Raw genomic sequence first — 18,263 nt, forward strand, 5'->3', positions numbered from 1 at the left:
AACCTAGGTTATGTATCGTACCAGCGTACGCTACACCTGCTTTGCTCCTCCCCCTGCAAACTCTCTTGTGGAGCATCACGGAGAACATTATTTCCCGTGTCCTGTACAGCCCAGCTCCATGAACAACTTCTCCTCCGGTTTCAGATCACCATTTGCAATAAAAATGACAGTTGGAGAACGTCAGTTAGTTCCAGCTGTAATAATGCTCCCCTTCTCTCTTTAATTACCATTGTTTACACGCTACAAAGAACGCTAACAAGCTAAATGGTCACGTCGCATCCCACGCGCTACCCTGACGCAGAGCTTTTAAAGCAGCGGTGTCCAAAGTGCGGCCCAGGGGCCATTTGCGGCCTGTGGCTCGTTTTTTTATTGGCCCACGGCAACAACACTAAACAGCAAAGAGGGGAAAATAGAGCAAAAGGCATAATGTAAGGAGAAAAAGCTGACATGACACTAATAACTAGCAATAACACGCTTTGTTCTTAAATACACAAAGGAACGGGGTTTTTTTTGCCTAAAAATAAAATTTAAAAAAATAGAAAAATATCAAAATCACACACTCACACTATCAATTTGTTACCCGTGCAGTTGCCTAAAAAGAAATGATGCAAAGCAGGGGGGTCCAAAGTGCGGCCCGGAGGCCATTTTCGGCCCTTTTTAAAAAAAAATTGTCTAATATTTTGACTGTATACCTGTAATATTGGGATTTTTTTCCCCTACCCTTTTTCATTCATTCATTCATTTTCAATGGCGCTTTTCCTCACTAGGGTCACGAGGGTATGCTGGAGCCTATCCCAGCTGACTTTGGGCGAGAGGCGGGGTGCACCCCGGACTGGTCGCCAGCCAATCGCTGGCTCATTTTCTCATAAAAATTACAACTTTATTCTTTGTTTTTTTGTTTCTCATAATATTATGACTTTAAAATATTAGATTATATTGTATGATATGTATAATATAGTACAGGTATGCTACTAAAATGACATTAATTTTCCTCACAATATTACAAGTTTATTCTCCTAAAATGGCAACTTTTTCTCGTGAGAATGCGCCATTTTTCTGTTAATATTTTGACTTTAATTTCGTAAAATTCCAGATGTTTTTTTTTTTTTTCCCCATTTCTGCTGGGTTTTTTTTTTTCCCCCCAACTCTTTCAACTTTCTTCTTGTTAATTTTCTTGACGTAATTCACTTTATTCCCATCATATTTCTAATATAAATACTAGTATTTATACTCGTAACATTACAACTGTTTTGCAAACTCATTAACAGCTTTATTCATTGTTTTGTTCGTTTCTCATATTAGGACTTCAACTAGAATTTCAAGTTTATGCTCCTAAAATGACGTTGTGCTTCTTCATCATATTACGACATGGTTCTCGTAAAATGATGACTTTTTCTTGTTAGACTGCAGCTTTTTTCTCGAAATATTATGACTTTATTCTTGTAACTTTTTTTCACATCCGAATTTTCCAAATATCTAATTTTCCTTCATTTGTTGTTCTGTTTGTTTCTCATAATATTACGACTTAAAATGCTAATGTCTTTTTTTCTTTAATGTGTCAACTTTCCGCTACCCAAGCATTATTTTTCCTCATAAAATTCTTAAAATGAGGTCTTTTTCTTGTGTTTTTTTTTTTTTTTTTAAGTTTTCTTGTTAAATTATATTTTTTAAAATGTGCCACAGGCCAATAAAAAACCAAATGGCCCCCAGGCCGCACTTTGGACACCCCTGGCTTAGCATATATTAACCTACATTGCATTGCTTTTAGCATCTATAATGCATAAAATGTGAGAATTGTATTTATATTTATTATTTATTCGGGAATTACCTACCAGCAGTTTGCACTTTTTGACATGTCATTTTAGTAATCATTAAATCTGTTCACACAAAAGCTCGTCAGTCCTTTACCGCACCCAAAATGAACCGAACCGTGACCTTAAACCCGAGGCGCGCACCGAGCCGCGGCGGCCACGTCCCGGTACACCGCCCCTTGTGAGTCCTGCAAATGAAGCCGTGCATGTGTTTGTGCATGCGTGTGTATTCTGCACGTCACTGCTGCATGACACAGAAGAACGGAGAAAATATTTGACCACCAAAGGTAGAAAAACCCACGAATAAACGTTGGTCAAGTATTTGATCTGTTAAATGACTTGCAATGGAATTTGTGCAACATGACTAATTGCTTTCTTTCCCTCTTTACCCCCTCCCCCCTTTTCCACCCTGATTTTACATCCGTTACATTTTTATATTCATCCTACTTTAATATTCGTTCTTTTATTTTATTTTTTTAAACATTTCATGTCTTTTTTTTGAACACACCCCCCTCAACTGCCACCACCACCATTTCTTTACTTTGCTTCCCAAATCCTTTCTCCCTATTTCCTCAATCCCTAATGCTTCAGAGGACTAGACCCCGCCTCCATCGCCACATTGACTGTCCATCAGCTGCGTTTCTGCTTCGATGCACCTCTTTCCCTCCGCAACACGCTCGGACACACTTACTGACTGCGCTGTCCATGTCTTCCTTTATTTCTTCAGTAGAAAGGAGAAAATGTGACGTTCACAACATTGCACAGAGATATTGGATGTACAGCTTTGGGACTTCAGCACACACTTTTCCTTCAGATGAGAAGCTCTTCTTTTGTTCTGTTTTGCCACTTTATTTCCTCTCCCTTTAGTAAAACACGCTGATCGCAGGAGATGTTGTTGCAAATGCACACACACACACACACCAAGTGTAACGTTACTTGTACCACTCTAACCAGGGCAACTCTAACCACAAATCAACTCTCCCCCAGGTTTCGGGATACAGCATTTGTCCCCTTTTGCACAAGCTTGTCCACAATCAACATGTGTAAAACGTCCCCAAAAGTGGACAAAGTCGTGGCCACACACACCCACACACACACACACACACACCCACCCAACCATGCTCAAAGGCGTGTCTGAAACATTTCAAACTGAATTGCCAGTGCTGCAAGACTCATCTGTCAACACCCAGCAGCCTGGTTGTGTTGCACACACACACACACACACACACACACACACACACACACACTCACACACACATACTGGCATACTGTAGATATAGGCTACATATACAGAAGGTCCTCCTGTTCCGATGTTTTAAGGTTACGTCAGGTTCATTCTTCCCGAGGCGCTCAAACGCCGGGACCAGATGGTATCCTTGAACATGTGAAAGGATCTGCTCCTATGCAATGGACCGAGGTAGCAAAGCAGCGTCGCGGTTTCCTTATTGAGCCTGTCTCTCCCTCCCTCGCAACGTCCCTTCCAGTGTGCAACACCGTATTTAACTGTTCTGTGACAGTTTTATTCTTATTATACAGTAAATGTCCTTGATGTGTTCTGCGTGCCGTATGAGGGACTTCGGTGTTAATTTAGGAATAAGTTCCGACTTGCACTAAAATTCGACCTACAATGCGAAGTAGGAAGAGAACTGGTATGTAGACCGAGGACCTCCTGTGTGTTTATTTATGAATTGTTTTGTTATGAAAACGCTTCCTGCTTCTTGTGAGCGCTCAGGACCTGTGTGTGCACGAGTTCCGCTGTTGAGCCAAATAAATAAACTGTACTTAACATGCTTTCAGCTGACAATCGTTTGTGTGACGAATGTAAAAGAGAGGTTTCATTTGTTTTGGTTTTTTTTTTTAGCATATTTTTGTCAACTCTTCGACCATCAAGGATGTTTTTCCTAGGCTGGGTTTGCATTGCGGGTCAATTCCCAGTATCAGCTTTTAATGCATCTTGCATTTGCGTCTACTTTCAACACTCTAAACAACAACACACGGGTTGCAACAACAACTTGCGTGAATATTTGTAAGTATACATGACAACATCTACTGAGATTATGGTCAAATAACAAAATGAGTTGGAAAAATGACCGTTTTCGCTTCCATCGATGAATTTTCATTTGCTAACACTAAACATTTGATTGTATTACTTTCAACTAATGAATGCAGAGCATGTATTTAAAGTGACAACACAATCATGTAACTACCAACATGATTGTGTTGGGAAAATAGGGACTCCCCGATCCACACTTTTTGGCATCCGATGTGATTTTTTTTATAGTCTTGCGGACCGATCCGGTACCGAATTGAATATGGTTACGAAATTAGCACTTCAAAGCATTAAAAATAATGCAATATTAATGACCAACTTTATTGTTAGGCTTTTGCAACAAACCTCTCGGAGTCAGGTCCTTGATCCAATAAAAGTTCCAATAAAAGATACAATTTGAAAAAAAATGGGCGTGCAAAATAGTTTTAGGGTAGGACTAATCATTTGACATGGTTATAGATCCATTTTTGGTGTGATTTAGAATATATGACACTTTTTTTTGAAACAAACTTTCTTCAACGCAATAGTAATTTATTGACGCCGGTTACAGTGGCACTTCCTGTGCGAGCTCCCCGCACCATGACAAAGCAGTCCGGGAACAGTGAGGAGGAAACCCCGGAGCCGAATAGCCAACGTCCAACATGAAACTAACTTCACCACGGTACGACACGGACATGTCCGCATTTTCTTCTTCTTACCGGTGACGGGAGGCAGCTTTGAGGCGCATTACCGCACCTGCCGTGCTGGCGTGTGGCCCACAGTTACGAACGTTATACGGCAACCGGATCGGCCCAATCTCGTGGCGGAAGCCAATTTAATCCAATCATCAAAATACAGCGGATCGGCAGCCGATCCCGATCCTGAAGATTTGGACATCCCTGGTATCCAATATAAAGTTTAATCTAAAGCAAAATATTTACAATTGAATTGGTATCTTGAAACAATGTCTTAAATAGGAGTGCACGATAATTATAAGGCTGATACGAGGCATTATGACATCATACCGATAAATCCAATAACATAAAAAAAATTGCTCAGATAACTAATAATTACAACAAAAAAAAACACTCCAATGAGGTGAGATTACTGGTTCTGTGCTGTAGGTGGGTTAGGCTGAGAAATCAAGCGCTCCTTTTCTAGTCGTACCTTCTCCTGAACTCGCTTGTAAACAAACATGGCGTCAACCGTGTGGGACGTCTAAACCGTTTCAGAGGAAGGCATTTTGCTACAACGCCCGGGGCTTGTTCCTATCCTCCTAGCATTTGAAAAGTGCGATCTGTGATTTTATCATGGAAATGTTGGCGCTGGACGACCAGCCCTTTATCGTCGTTGAAGACACTGGCTTTCGTCAGCTAGTAAACCCTTTGGAGGCACGGTTTGTACTTCTGACAATTTTGTTAACAGTGGTTTGGACAAATCTACAGGTACCGTTTGTCAAATCCAACTTTGAGTCGTTCTTATCTCCCGGTGTGCACAAACTACAGTTGAATCCCAATTTTAACAACTAATAGATATTAATTAGTTAACGGTTATCAGTACCGGTATCTGCTTGTAAAAATATATATTGTGCATCCCTGGTGTTTAATGAAGTGGTGGTAATGGATACACTGCCTTAGCTTTTGCTAGTGACTCATATCCAGTGTCACTGTCACACGTCAGTACAGAAAGTAACAGCAACATGCAGCATCAAGACTAAAGCAGACAATAATGTGTGCATATTGAAAACAAATTACATTTCAATGCGACATAGCATTTAGCTTCAGCAATTTGGATGTTTGTATTGGTCTATGCATCTCCAATACACTTTATTTAATGGGGTGTATGCTTTTGTTGTTTTGACTCACCTTGGGTGATTTTTTATTTACTGTGGGTGCGTTACTTGGTGTATTGTGCATACGTCAGTGATAAGGGTGGATTGTATTTGTTCTGTGGCGCTGGCAGGTATCTAATTCATATGTAATTTCCTAATACACATTTGAAATAGGCCTGATTCGGATCTGAAGTTATCCGATTCATTTCGGTTTTGGCTGTTTTTTTTCTATATATCAGAGCTGTGCAATCGGAATGATCTCACTTGAAACCAAGTAGAGTAAATCCAAGCCGTCGTCCCCTAGCCCCGTGATGTTGGCCAGTTTTTTTTTCTTCCAACTTATCGCATTATTTCTTGAACTTGTATTCAAAATGTCTGGAACTTCCTCAGAGTAATGGCTTGTGCGCTGGTAACCAACATCGTGGTAGGCAAATGCAAATTTTGAAACTTTAATCAAAATGACACAGGATTCTAATGGAAAATAATAGATGTAATAAAACGCTTCATTAAGGTATCATTAACATGTGACCTCTGTTTCCACCAAAGGGTCATTATAGGGTACCAGAGAATGTAATTTGCCAATTAATTAAACAAAGAAACATTGGATATTGTGGGGGCTTTTACCTTGAAAAAGCAATGTTATGCGTAGAGTTTTACTGATTCCAGTGAGAACCAAACAGGGGAATTCAAAGACAGGCTTTGCAGACATGCTTATTCCAGCTGGATGTAACACAGCATCTCTCACGTTGGTCACCTCGTGATACTCAAAATAGTAAATGTATCATGTCGGTATTCGTTCCCCACAATGTCATATGCTACCATCCGCTTTTATGTGGTTGTTTTTTGGGTTTTGTTGGTTTCAATCAGAGTGTTGCTTTTAATAGACTGACCTCTCTGCCTGCACCTTGTGCTAATAAACAGAAAACAAAAATAACACACTTACCTGGGTTTTGGCTTCTGTTTCTTCTTTCACCCAACCTGCAATCGTCCTTTTATCAAATGTCTAACTCCCACTCGGCCCCATTCTATTACAATCCTTTTCCAGTCATATTTCCTTTAGGCTGCATGGCGGCATAATAATGGATAGTCATGATTGCTATATCCATCCTATACAACTACGAGTTAAAGACTAAACTTTTTAATGGACAGCGCAAACACTCAAAGACCAGAATATGTCATTAATAAGTCCACAAAATCACAGGATTTCCAACACAAATGTTGCCTAGTTTGAGTCTCACGTTTGCCGCTCGTAAAAGTGTTATTCCTCTACTGCTAAAACTTGCTGGACAAGAAGCTAAGACAGTGCAAAAATGAGTGTTTATGATTATGAATCGTGTCTTACCTTTGCTGTATTCCTTTCACAAGTTTGATTCACTTTTTATGGTAGTCCATTGTTTGGGGACACACTGATATGAACACGGAGACTTCCACGATGATAGACCCATAAAGTGGACTTGCAACTTCCGGTGACGACATCTCCCTGGTGAATTTCAGATAAACTTATTGGTCAACATGAAAAACATGTTTTCCCGAACCTAAATGCTTCTTCTCGATCAATGAATTAGGGGATTGTAAAGCAACAAACAAAGATAAGTTGAAATTAATGAGAATCCATCCATCCATCCATCTTCTACTGCTTATCCGAGGTCAGGTCGCCGAAGCCCAGACTTCCCGGCGGATCCCTAGGTGTTCCCAGGCCAGTTGAGAGACATAGTCTCTCCAACGTGTCCTGGGTCTTCCCCGAGGCCTCCTACCGGTCCGACGTGCCCTGGGCACCTCCCCAAGGAGGCGTCTGGGAGGCATCCTTACCAGATGCAGTGATTCTACTCCGAGTTTCTCCCGGTTGACAGTGCTTCTCACCTTATCCCTAAGAGAGAGCCCAGCCACCCTACGGAGAAAACTTATTTCGGCCGCTTGTACCCGCGATCTTGTCCCTAAAATGCGTGAATGTTTAACCAAATGTACAATTTATAATGATGGTCTCCCTTAGGATTAGGTTTAGGGTTAGGTTGGGTGGAGGATTAGAGCTGCTTCATCGGCAACTATTATGGTATTCGATGAATCATTTGTTTATTCACAAATGTAAACATCCTTTGGTTCATATTGATTTGGTCCGTGTACGGCCTAACCGATTACTCGGTTAATCGAAACAGCATGCTTCATATTTTTCGTATCTGTACGGGTAGGTAACATTTGACTTAACTTGGTGTTTAACAGTATTTTTTGGAGACTGTATTTTTTTTGAGACTGAGTCTTATTCTGGAAAGTATAGTGGAAAAGCAAGACACACATGCAGATGTAGTCCTTTGATACTCACTGAACAGGACGTCATGCATGCACGTTTTTTAGGCATATTTTCCCCCCCTAAATATTTGTCAAATCCTGTCATTCCTACAACCTCGTCTCCGTCGTCGAAAGGCTTTGTATATTTCTAACACCACGCGGGTTTAACTCGAAGTGATTTGGTAAAAATGATGGAGAAATCTGTCTCAGCTATTCACAAAGGAGGTTTAATCCTCAAGCTGGGGCGGGGGGGAACCTAAAGCCACCCTGAAACTACTTTCAACTGACTGACTTTGTCACCAGTGAAGGTGTGGGTTGCACTTAAGTGAGTCAGTGCATGTCTTGTGTTGTGTGTGCCTATGGAGTTACAGTATATTGCAGCCAAAGGTTTTGAACGTGAAACGGAAAAGTTTTCATGTTGAATTTTGAAAAATACATTGAAAAAATACCAACATACAAAAAAAAATGGGTGCACAATTTATAATTATAACATATATTATAATACAATTATGTTTTGCTCTAAGAAATTGTGTATTTTCATTTGTCAGGTTCAGATATTTTGATATTTGAAATAGTTTTTTGTTTAAAGATTCAAGTACAGGAGACGCCCCATACATGTAATACATGCAAATAGCCTAATCCGTTCCAAGATCTTCCCAAACTCACCCCTTTGGCCCTTCAAAATATTCAAAGTCCACCAAATATGGTGGGAAAATATAAGAAAACGTTAGCATAAACATAGTAGAGTAACATTCCAATATAAAATAAGGTAATAAATAAGATTACTGTAAATGAATAAAACCGAAAAACAAAAACAATCAACTAGTTTAAGGGCGACTACGATGAGGAAGGGAGGTTGAAGGGAGAAGCCTGTCTCTCACACAAACATACGTACGCGTTGTATAAGTCAGCCAATGAGATGAGAGCGTAGGCGGTGCCCCGATAATCAGCCAATGAGAGCGAGAAGTGTCAGAAGGCGTCACCAAGTGTACTCTGTTAGTCATGGAAAATGCTTCCCTCTCTCGCGCGAGCTATTCAAATCGAATTTCTGAACTTGTACCGACTTGGCGCTTTACGTTATATGGAATTTCGTACGTAATAAGATGCATAAGATAAATTCTTTACGTTGAGTGGAATTTACGTAAAAGTAGGTTTACGTAATGCGAGGTACTACTGTATTATTTTTGTGTGCATTTTTGCTCTGACTTCACTTGACTTCCAGCTTGTTTGACCCACCCGTCTGCTTAAGGTGACGTCACGTGCAACCCATTAAACCGCCACGAAATGTAAGTTCCTGACGCGAAAGATAAGCGTTCACCGCGGTTCCTCAGAGTCCGCTTTGTTTTTCACTGTTTCGTGTCTGTACTCAACACACCATGCACACTCACGTTTGGCAAGACACTACAATGCACAAAAGGGTTGCTGCGGGCTGCCATCGTGCTTGCCATCGGCTTTCGTTATTTTGCGAATGTTTTTTTTACTGAAATCGGCCGATACTGATCGGTGGCCGATCTATCGGAGCATCCCTAGTTTTATTTCCTATGGTCCCTGAAGGCAACGCGACACGGGAAGGTCCACAGCCTTTTTGTTAGACTGTCTTGTTAGACTGTTAGACTTCACCGAAAGTGAAAAGAAAATATTTAACCCTGAAAAAGAAAGCTCTGAAAGTGGAAACTAATTTAAACTGTAAGAAATAAGACATGAAATCTGACAAAAACAAAACAAAAATATATGAAAGTGAAAAATGAATATAAATAACTAAGAATTACCAGACTGAATCATGATTATATTTAACCTGAAAATAAATGGTGGGCAATTCATTTTATTTTGAATACGCTGTTTTTTATTCAACATCAGAACTTGCATTTTCAGTCTTCAATTTTATTACCGTCAAGTACAAAACTTAGGTCCATATGTGCCAAAAAAACGTACCGTTATGACCAAAAACACTGCACATAGTTGATATTTTAACATCACCTTCAAGGAAAAGGATGGGGGATATACTGTACTAGAGACCAAGTGGAACATTTACAACACATTTTTAATGTTTTTTTTCTTAAAATACTACTAATTCATGTCAAAAATGTGTGATGTGACATATATTTAAGGCATTTTTACGGCAAAAACTATTTTGTTTTATATGAATTGATAAAAGAAATATTCTCGATGCAGCATTTGCAACACCGGACTTTAGATCAGAATACTTTTTTTTAATTGTGGGAAACCCCACCCTTTTGTGTTTATAATTGGCCCGTTTATTGGTGTTGAATCATGTGATTGGCCCTAGAAAGGTAAACTCACACATCACAAACAGCTTATAAACCCAAAGGCCTACCTGACTTACAGTGCAACCCAAAATAACAGGTAACACAATGTAACTGTACCACATGGACTATACGGGTATCGAAGTACATGCTTACACCCTAATATAGACGCAAAACAATACCACTCTATAGTCAGTTAGAACCCGCAAGGTATGCTGGGAAGCACAATTATCCAACAGAACGCTACCCAGCATGCCTTGCGGACATTGCGTTCAGAAAAGGCAACCGTTGATTTGTGATATTGGACACCCCACTCTACTAAAGTGTTACAATTGCTAAATGAGTTTAAAATGATCTTTAATTGCAAAAACAAGCGGTGAGTTAGGTTCTCCACATGTGACACGCAGCCATTTTGGGGAAGCCATATCTTGTCACCTGACAACCATTCCGAAATGCAAAGCACAAAGCCATATGGGCATGCTTTATTGCATTTAAAGTGTTGTCTGTATGACGCAAGGTTCTATTTTGTGTGCACTTGTTTGCTTCATCTGTTGCTTTGACAGGCACAGGCTGCACAGCACCAACCGGTGAAAGTTAAATCAGCTTAAAAGGAGGACGAAAAAGTGATCTGTGACAGAGGAATTTCCAGACGCACGGCAGCTTAAAATGCAAATTTGAGGAAACCGAATGACTTCCATTGGAAATCCTTTTGCTGCTGCTCAGCCTCTTAATCCTGAGAAGAAAATCTAACGAAAATTGAGGTGGATGTGGTTATCTGGTTAGCCTCTTTGCATTTGCAGGCATGGAAGGTGTGGAAGTTAAGATACAATCACGATTGTTTGGATTTGCAGAGAAACCGCTGCCAGAAAGATGCACGCACTGTAGGGATGCTGTCAATGCGCCTTGCTGAGGTGAGGTGAATAAAGCGTGATCTAATTCAAAACAGTGAATTGTGATGTTCTGGGGGCTTAAGGCACCCTCACTTTGCTCTGCTTTTTAGGAAAACACATTCGATATGACAAGATTTAATCCCAGCATGCCAGCTGCTGGAGACAGCTTCCATGCAGGTTGCCAGTTTTGGTTAAGTGTGTTTTTCTAGCATAGGAAGCAGGCAATCCCCCATCTTGCAGGTAGCTTTGCACAACAGTATTCGCACATTAAGAAACTGTGACAGAAACTAGTAAAAGTACGACAATAGACCCTGCAAGTGAACTCATCAAGGCCAATGTGTTAAGTCTTAAAGGAAAACTACACTTTTTGGGAGGAAGTTTGCCCATCATCCACAATCCTGAGCCATAAACACACGTCTTCCTTTTTTCTGTGCGTTCTAAAGATATAAAAACATCTAAAAAAAAAAAAAAAAAAAGAAGCAGGTCATTAACTCATTCAATACCAAGGATGTATTTATAAACCCGAACGGCCGATCCCAACAACAAATGTATACCTCTTTTACGTGTTTTTTTAGTGTGAGAGGCAAAAAGAGGTGATGACGCAACTCTCCACTAATGCATGTCACTTTCAGAGCAATTTTAAGCCATAAAAACGGCCCCAAGGTGGCAGAAGTGCATTTGATAAGATCTCGGAAGGGATCATAAATGGAAAAATCACACATGACAGGAAGGACGAAGTGAGAGAGCGTGCAGAAGGTTACGCATTGTGGGGAAATTTTAACGCATGCACACGCACACATAAGCTTGCACGCACATAGTTCAGTTCCAAATGTGAAAATTGAAAATAGTTCATGGTGTTATTCGTGTATTCGTGTATGGTGTATTCGTAAATAATAATTGTTTTGATGTAAAACAACCTCTTTTTTGTGTTGTTTATGTTGGTATAGTTGTTTAGATATGTGAGGTGTCACAAAAGCAAAAAAATATTTGCATCAAAGTGAAACTTACGCTTCAAATGTACCTTTTCGCAAAAAGATGGTTTTCTCGGGAACTGATGTTTTCCGGAAACTTACTTATGTTCTACTGATTAGTAAAGAACGGAAAAAGGTAGAAACAAACTTTTTTTTACTGATGAAAGACGGGAGTCTAATCTTTCTTTTGGTAGGTTCCATGTTTATATAGCCAAAGAACATAATATTCTGTGTGCCTTGAAAGATCAGTCAAAATCGTCTAAAATGGCCGGTACTGAAGGGTTTGTCTTTTGAAAAATGTCAGGGATTGAATGAGTTCCGCAATCAAAACACCTCCAAAAACCTCCAACAAGGTTGTATGGTTTTATATACGTGGTGTGACCATGTAGTAACAGGCACAGTCATGATAACATGTAATACTTAAAGTATTTTGGCTTATTTTGGTCATTTTTAAGCATTACCGTAACTCCCTTGATTCCTTGGCGCAATGATTTCACATAGCAACAAAGAAACGAAAGCTACACCTCGCATTAAGTCTTGCAAACTCAAAAACAAAAACACAGCAGCAGTGGCGGCAGCTCCAATAGGTTGCATGAACTTTTTGGTAGTGGCCCAGGGCATTAGGAGCGCAGCGCTGACGCTCTGTGAGCACGTGTGTGGTGAAGATAGTAGCTAGCCGGTGATGTGTGGCAAGATGTCACTACGCCAGGAACATAGTTCTTGGACATAATAATGTTAATTAACATTAACAATTATAAATAACAATGTCGCTGCAGCTTGGTTAATATTTTTCAGAATTCTTTACAGGCGGAATAGGCGCGTCCCGATACGTGCGTTATTAGCTGCCTCTTTATCTGTCTCTCTGTCTTGAGAATGCACAGAAAAGAGAAAGACCTGCGTTCATGTCTCACATAAGGATTGTGGATGATGGGCAAAACTCAGATCAAGTGCAGTTTTCCCCTCTAAAATTTGAGAAACCACAATTGGACTGTTCAGGATGTCTAAGAAGTTTCGTCTCTCATCCGAGTAGGCTTCATCAGTTCAAGCTCAAAGACGAGATAGGACATAGGATAGGATAGGATAAAGACACGATAGGACATAGGATAGGATAAAGATTAGATAGGACACGGGATAGGATAAAAACTAGATAGGACATAGGATAGGATAGGATAACCACTAGATAGGACATAGGATAGGATCAAGAGTAGATAGGACATAGGATAGGATTAAAAACTAGATAGGACAGAGGATAGGATAAAGACTATATAAGACATAGGATAGGATAAAGACTAGATAGGACATAGGACAGGATAGGATAAAGACACTAGTAGGGACATAGGACAGGATAAAAACTAAATACGACATAGGATAGGTATTTATCATCTAGGATAGGATAAAGAGTTCAAGCTCAAAGACGAGATAGGACATAGGATAGGATATTTATCATCTAGGATAGGATAAAGAGTTCAAGCTCAAAGACGAGATAGGACATAGGATAGGATAGGATAAAGACATGATAGGACATAGGATAGGATAAAGACTAGATAGGACACAGGATAGGATAAAAACTAGATAGGACATAGGATAGGATAACCACTAGATAGGACATAGAATAGGATATAAAGACTAGATAGGACACATGATATGATAAAAACTAGATAGGACATAGGATAGGATCAAGACTAGATAGGACATAGGATAGGATTAAAAACTAGATAGGACAGAGGATAGGATAAAGACTATATAGGACAGGATAGGATAAAGACTAGATAGGACATAGGACAGGATAGGATAGGATAAAGACACTAGATAGGACATAGGACAGGATAAAAACTAAATACGACATAGGATAGGATAAAGACTAAATAGGACATAGGATAGGATATTTATCATCTCAGGTAAAGGCACACCACAGAACAACAGTCGTTAAGATACCTGGCAGCCAACGACAGTCATTTGGTGGCTCAATTAGCTCCAACTGTAACACCATGGACAGAGAATACACCATGCTTATGTTTGGAACCCACTCATGTGCTATTACCGCTTCTCTGGTATTGATGAAGGTAGTTGGTAAATAAATTGCTTTCCCAGGGCATTGAATCGATCTCAACCGGACTGTTCCGGTATAGATCCAATGAGCTGTAGTACTGAGAGTATTCACAGGCACGTAAATAGATACTGTACTGGTTTGCTTAGGTATTTCTTGTGGATTTCATTGTGTGATTAAACCCAGATGTGCCTTAACAGGATCAGCTTCGAAAGGGTTGAGCTAAATTTGGCCGGATTAAATGCAATTAGGCCAAGCTTTGACTTCCCATCCAAGCGGGTCAGTGCTTTACTGAGGGTTGTGTTCCCTCTTGACATTGGGCTCAGCTAAAACTAGGGGTGTAATGGTACTTACTGTACCTCGCTTACTGTACCTGTACCTCAGGCCACAGTTGGGAACAAAATGCAAACCGATATTGACTGCATATGTGTACGCATGAGGCATGAACGACTTAATATAATGGCCAGTAATGACACCGTAAGCGTAAAAAACTGCTGATTCAATGCGATTCTGACGAAGGGATCAACAGGAGAGTGCATGATTGTCCTTTGGAATTGCAATCTGTCCCTTTAGTGAAGCGTCATAGCGTGCCTGTGGTGCTGTGGCAGCCCTGACACAAGGTGCGCAGTGTCTGTCGCAGCCGTAAGACTGAGGCAGAAGAGCAGTGTGAGGCTGAGGTCAACTGGAGGACATTCAACTCTCCTGCTGGCTCATCCCAGATTAGACTGTTTTGGTAAAGCTAACCATAGGGCACCCACAGGACTGCAGTCTATTTGTGGCGCTGATGTGTTACGGGGTTGGATGACATCCTGACGAATCGTCAAATTTGCATAATTGGCCACGAAGGTGCCAGGTGCGTTATGATGTCTTTATGAGCGAGGGCGAACAGGCAGCACCAAATGTATTTGTGGCGGGCCGCCGTCAACTGGCTCCAAATTACAGAATATAGAATAGAAGAATAGAATACCAACACCACAGAGAAGCAACCAACGATGTGGAATCATTGTGTGGCTATGATAGGCTGTACATTTAACGATGACTACGTGGGGCATGGTTTGAAATGGCGGAGCAGGAAGAGGATGTGTTTACAATCCAAACAGCAGGGGTGACCATTTGCGGCCAGTGGCTGTTTTTTTATCGGCCCGCGGCACATCCTACAAATAGAATTTAACAAGTAGACTAAAAATACAGACAACATTCGTCAAAAATGGAAAAATCACCCCTAATGTTACAAGAAAAAAGTCCAAATTTTACGAGTATAACGTTGCAATATTATGAGGAAAAATGACGTCGATTTAGTAGCAAGAAGTTGAAATATTAAAGAAAAAAATAAGGATTTTTTTTTTTTTAAGTGATAATATCATGAGAAACAAAGTCAAAATATGATGGGAATAAAGCCATAAAACAAGAAGAAAAATGTACAAGAAGAAAACTGAAACGTTTTGCAAACAAAAAAAAGACAGAAATGGGGAAAAAGCTGCGATTCTAGGAAAATAAAGTCAAAATATTAACAGAAAAAAGTCACAATTTTGTGAGAACAAACTACTTATTAAAAAAAACAAAAAACAAAACAATGCCATTTAGTAGCATAGAGATGAAATATTAAAGAAAAAGTGTGTTGTTTTTTTTTTTTTTACAATCGTAATACTATGAAAAACACGAAACAGAAGTAGTAATTTTTGGAAAACTAGGTTGGGAGAAATTGTTATATTATAGGAATAAAGTCATGATATTGGGAAATAATAATTTATGAAGATGATTTAAAAAGTAAGCGAAAATATGACGAAAAATGAAAACAAAAATGCAAAAAGTTATGGGCGGGGGGGGGGCAAGGCCAAAGTTCATACTAATACTACACCTTTTCACCTGTATGACAAAGCTGAGATGCAGTTTTTTTCTTGAAATACATACCGTAATTTCCGGTGTACAAGTTGCTACTTTTTTCTTCAACTTGGAACCCTGCAGCCTATAAAGCGGCGCAACTAATTCATGGCTAAGTTCCAATCAGTCTGAATCACGGTGTCATCTTACAAAGAACACTAAACTCATCACACAGCAACTTAACACTCAAAAGGTATACCTAAGAAATATACAAACATGTACCAATACGATGGTCCGTACAATACAACTCTTTAAAAGTTTTCCCATAATGTATTGCATCTTAATGATTTGTGTGATGCTTTAACTTGGTAGTTAAAGTGGATGTGTTGTGTTTTCGTTTCGTTGCACCGTGAGAAAGTGAATTGTTCTGTTTGATGCCACCTATATATAGACGGCCCCTGCGCCAGATTTTTTACCCAATGTGGCCCGCGAATCAAAAAGTTTGCCCACCCCTGCTGTAGGGTGTTATATCACGTCGAGACGACTCTAAAACAGTCGTCCATCGTGGTTCGAACATCAATTCCTCACTCTATCTCAGTTTTTCAAAAATGAATGAATTAATACATGATCGTTGTTTGTTTATTTAAGTAACGTATCCTGTGTAACGTATTCTTGGCCTAAATTGAGCATTTTCAAGCATAAAAATGTTCTAGATTAACTAAAATACAAATACAGTTTAAGGCAATAGATGTTAACGACCTGTAGTCTACACTGGCCAGTCGGTGTCACTAGTAACACGCACCAGGCTTGATCGCCAATGACAGGCTTTTATTATTTTACAATTATTTATCTCACAACAGGCACAATGATAACATAACAATGATAACAATAATAGTACCATAATCATAACAATAACACAGGCTACTGTTGTGGCCGTTCTCCAGCTAAAACTCAACTCTGACTCCCCAACGTCACTTCCTGCTGTCCAGAAGTTATTTATTGAACACACACAAGTGTTATTTATGTCTTAAATGGGTTATTTTGTCTGATTATGTCTTTTAAATTTGGTAATATGAGTGTAAAGGTGACTATAGGGGTGTTATATCACGTCTAGAGGACTCCAATAATGTTAAAAAACACATTTAGAAGGTCGTAAAGAGGTTTTCTATGCTCAAACTAAGAAAATATTGCATTTATATATTTTTTTAAAATCCTACTTCTTGGAAATTCACTTATGGTCGGTTCTGGAACCAATTAACTGTGATAAACGAGAGATTACTGTAGTGATTAATTAGACCACCCCATTCTTTTTAACGCCGTGATTCCCAACACTGATTATCTGCGAATGCACTTTGTGGTTGAGAAAGGGATGAAAACCAAGAAATATTTTATACCAGTGCCCCTGAACGTCTTTAAGGTTTGGCTTGGTGTGATCTCAGCACGTCGGACAGCTCAGCGTCCGTCTGCTTCCTGCTTTAATTCCGCTTCAACAATTCCAAAAATATGTTTCTACAAAGGCCCACACATGCACAAGCTATCCCCACTGTTCTGTTATACTATCAATCACTGACAGTGTCTAAGGTGGGGGTTTTTCTCTTTGTGTTGAGACAGACAATAAGATGCTTTCCATGGCTACTTTGCATGTGTGGTTTAATGGAAGTGTTTGTGACTTTGGTTGGCATCCTGTCTGTTCGCCTCACTGTCATCCTGTGGATGCTGCTGGGAGAGAGCGTTGCCCGTTGGCGCCTCCCTCCTTCTCTCTTCTGTCCTCCTCCCTCATCTATTGCTTCCTGCAGATTGTCATTCTTAAAATCCACCCGATCCTACCCTCGCCGTGTAGCATTGTCTGCCCCATCCAACCCCCTCCACTGCTGACATTTTCGAACCCCAAATAGCCTCATGGAATCAGCCAGTCTGGGGTCTGAACCCTGCAGTCCAGTCAGGACGTCTGGATTGAGACTGGGTACGGTTGAATTGAAGGGCATGTTACTAGGGGGGAGGTACTAGCGGCCACGACCCGGGACGTCACACCCAACCCAGACTCCCTGGCTCTTGTTTTTGTGTGTGACTGCGACTGGGGGTTCAAAGAGTTAGTAGCTCAGACAGCTGAGGCTGCACTGGAGACTGAGACACAGGCACTGACCCGCTCATAGGAAATATCATTGAACAGTCAGTTCAATAGAACGGGGACATCCTTTGGGAGATCGTTATCCAGGTGAGAGTGTGCATTGCGGGGGGGGGGGAGACCGTGTGTTCATGTATTGGTCACCTGCAGCTGACGATATATTTTGAAACATCTGTGTGCGAAAACTGCGT

The 18,263-nt window shown here is 40.2% G+C and overlaps 1 protein-coding gene across 14 annotated transcripts in view; it reads left to right on the plus strand.

Annotated features, from left to right (window-relative positions):
- Positions 1 to 18,263, plus strand: part of LOC129174185 (microtubule-associated protein 4) — a 120,675-nt gene that overhangs the window by 39,303 nt on the left and 63,109 nt on the right. Inside the window, exon 1 of one of the 14 annotated variants that reach the window (XM_054765892.1) lies at positions 17,618 to 18,162. The exons of 12 other annotated variants lie outside the window; for them this stretch is intronic. The gene's annotated coding sequence lies outside the window, so the exon portion shown is untranslated. Of the gene's footprint in view, positions 1 to 17,617; positions 18,163 to 18,263 lie in introns of those variants that run through there. One more of the 14 variants, XM_054765893.1, reaches the window with a different exon arrangement.

This window comes from Dunckerocampus dactyliophorus, chromosome 21, assembly GCF_027744805.1.
Source record: "Dunckerocampus dactyliophorus isolate RoL2022-P2 chromosome 21, RoL_Ddac_1.1, whole genome shotgun sequence".
Taxonomy (NCBI): Eukaryota; Metazoa; Chordata; class Actinopteri; order Syngnathiformes; family Syngnathidae; genus Dunckerocampus; species Dunckerocampus dactyliophorus.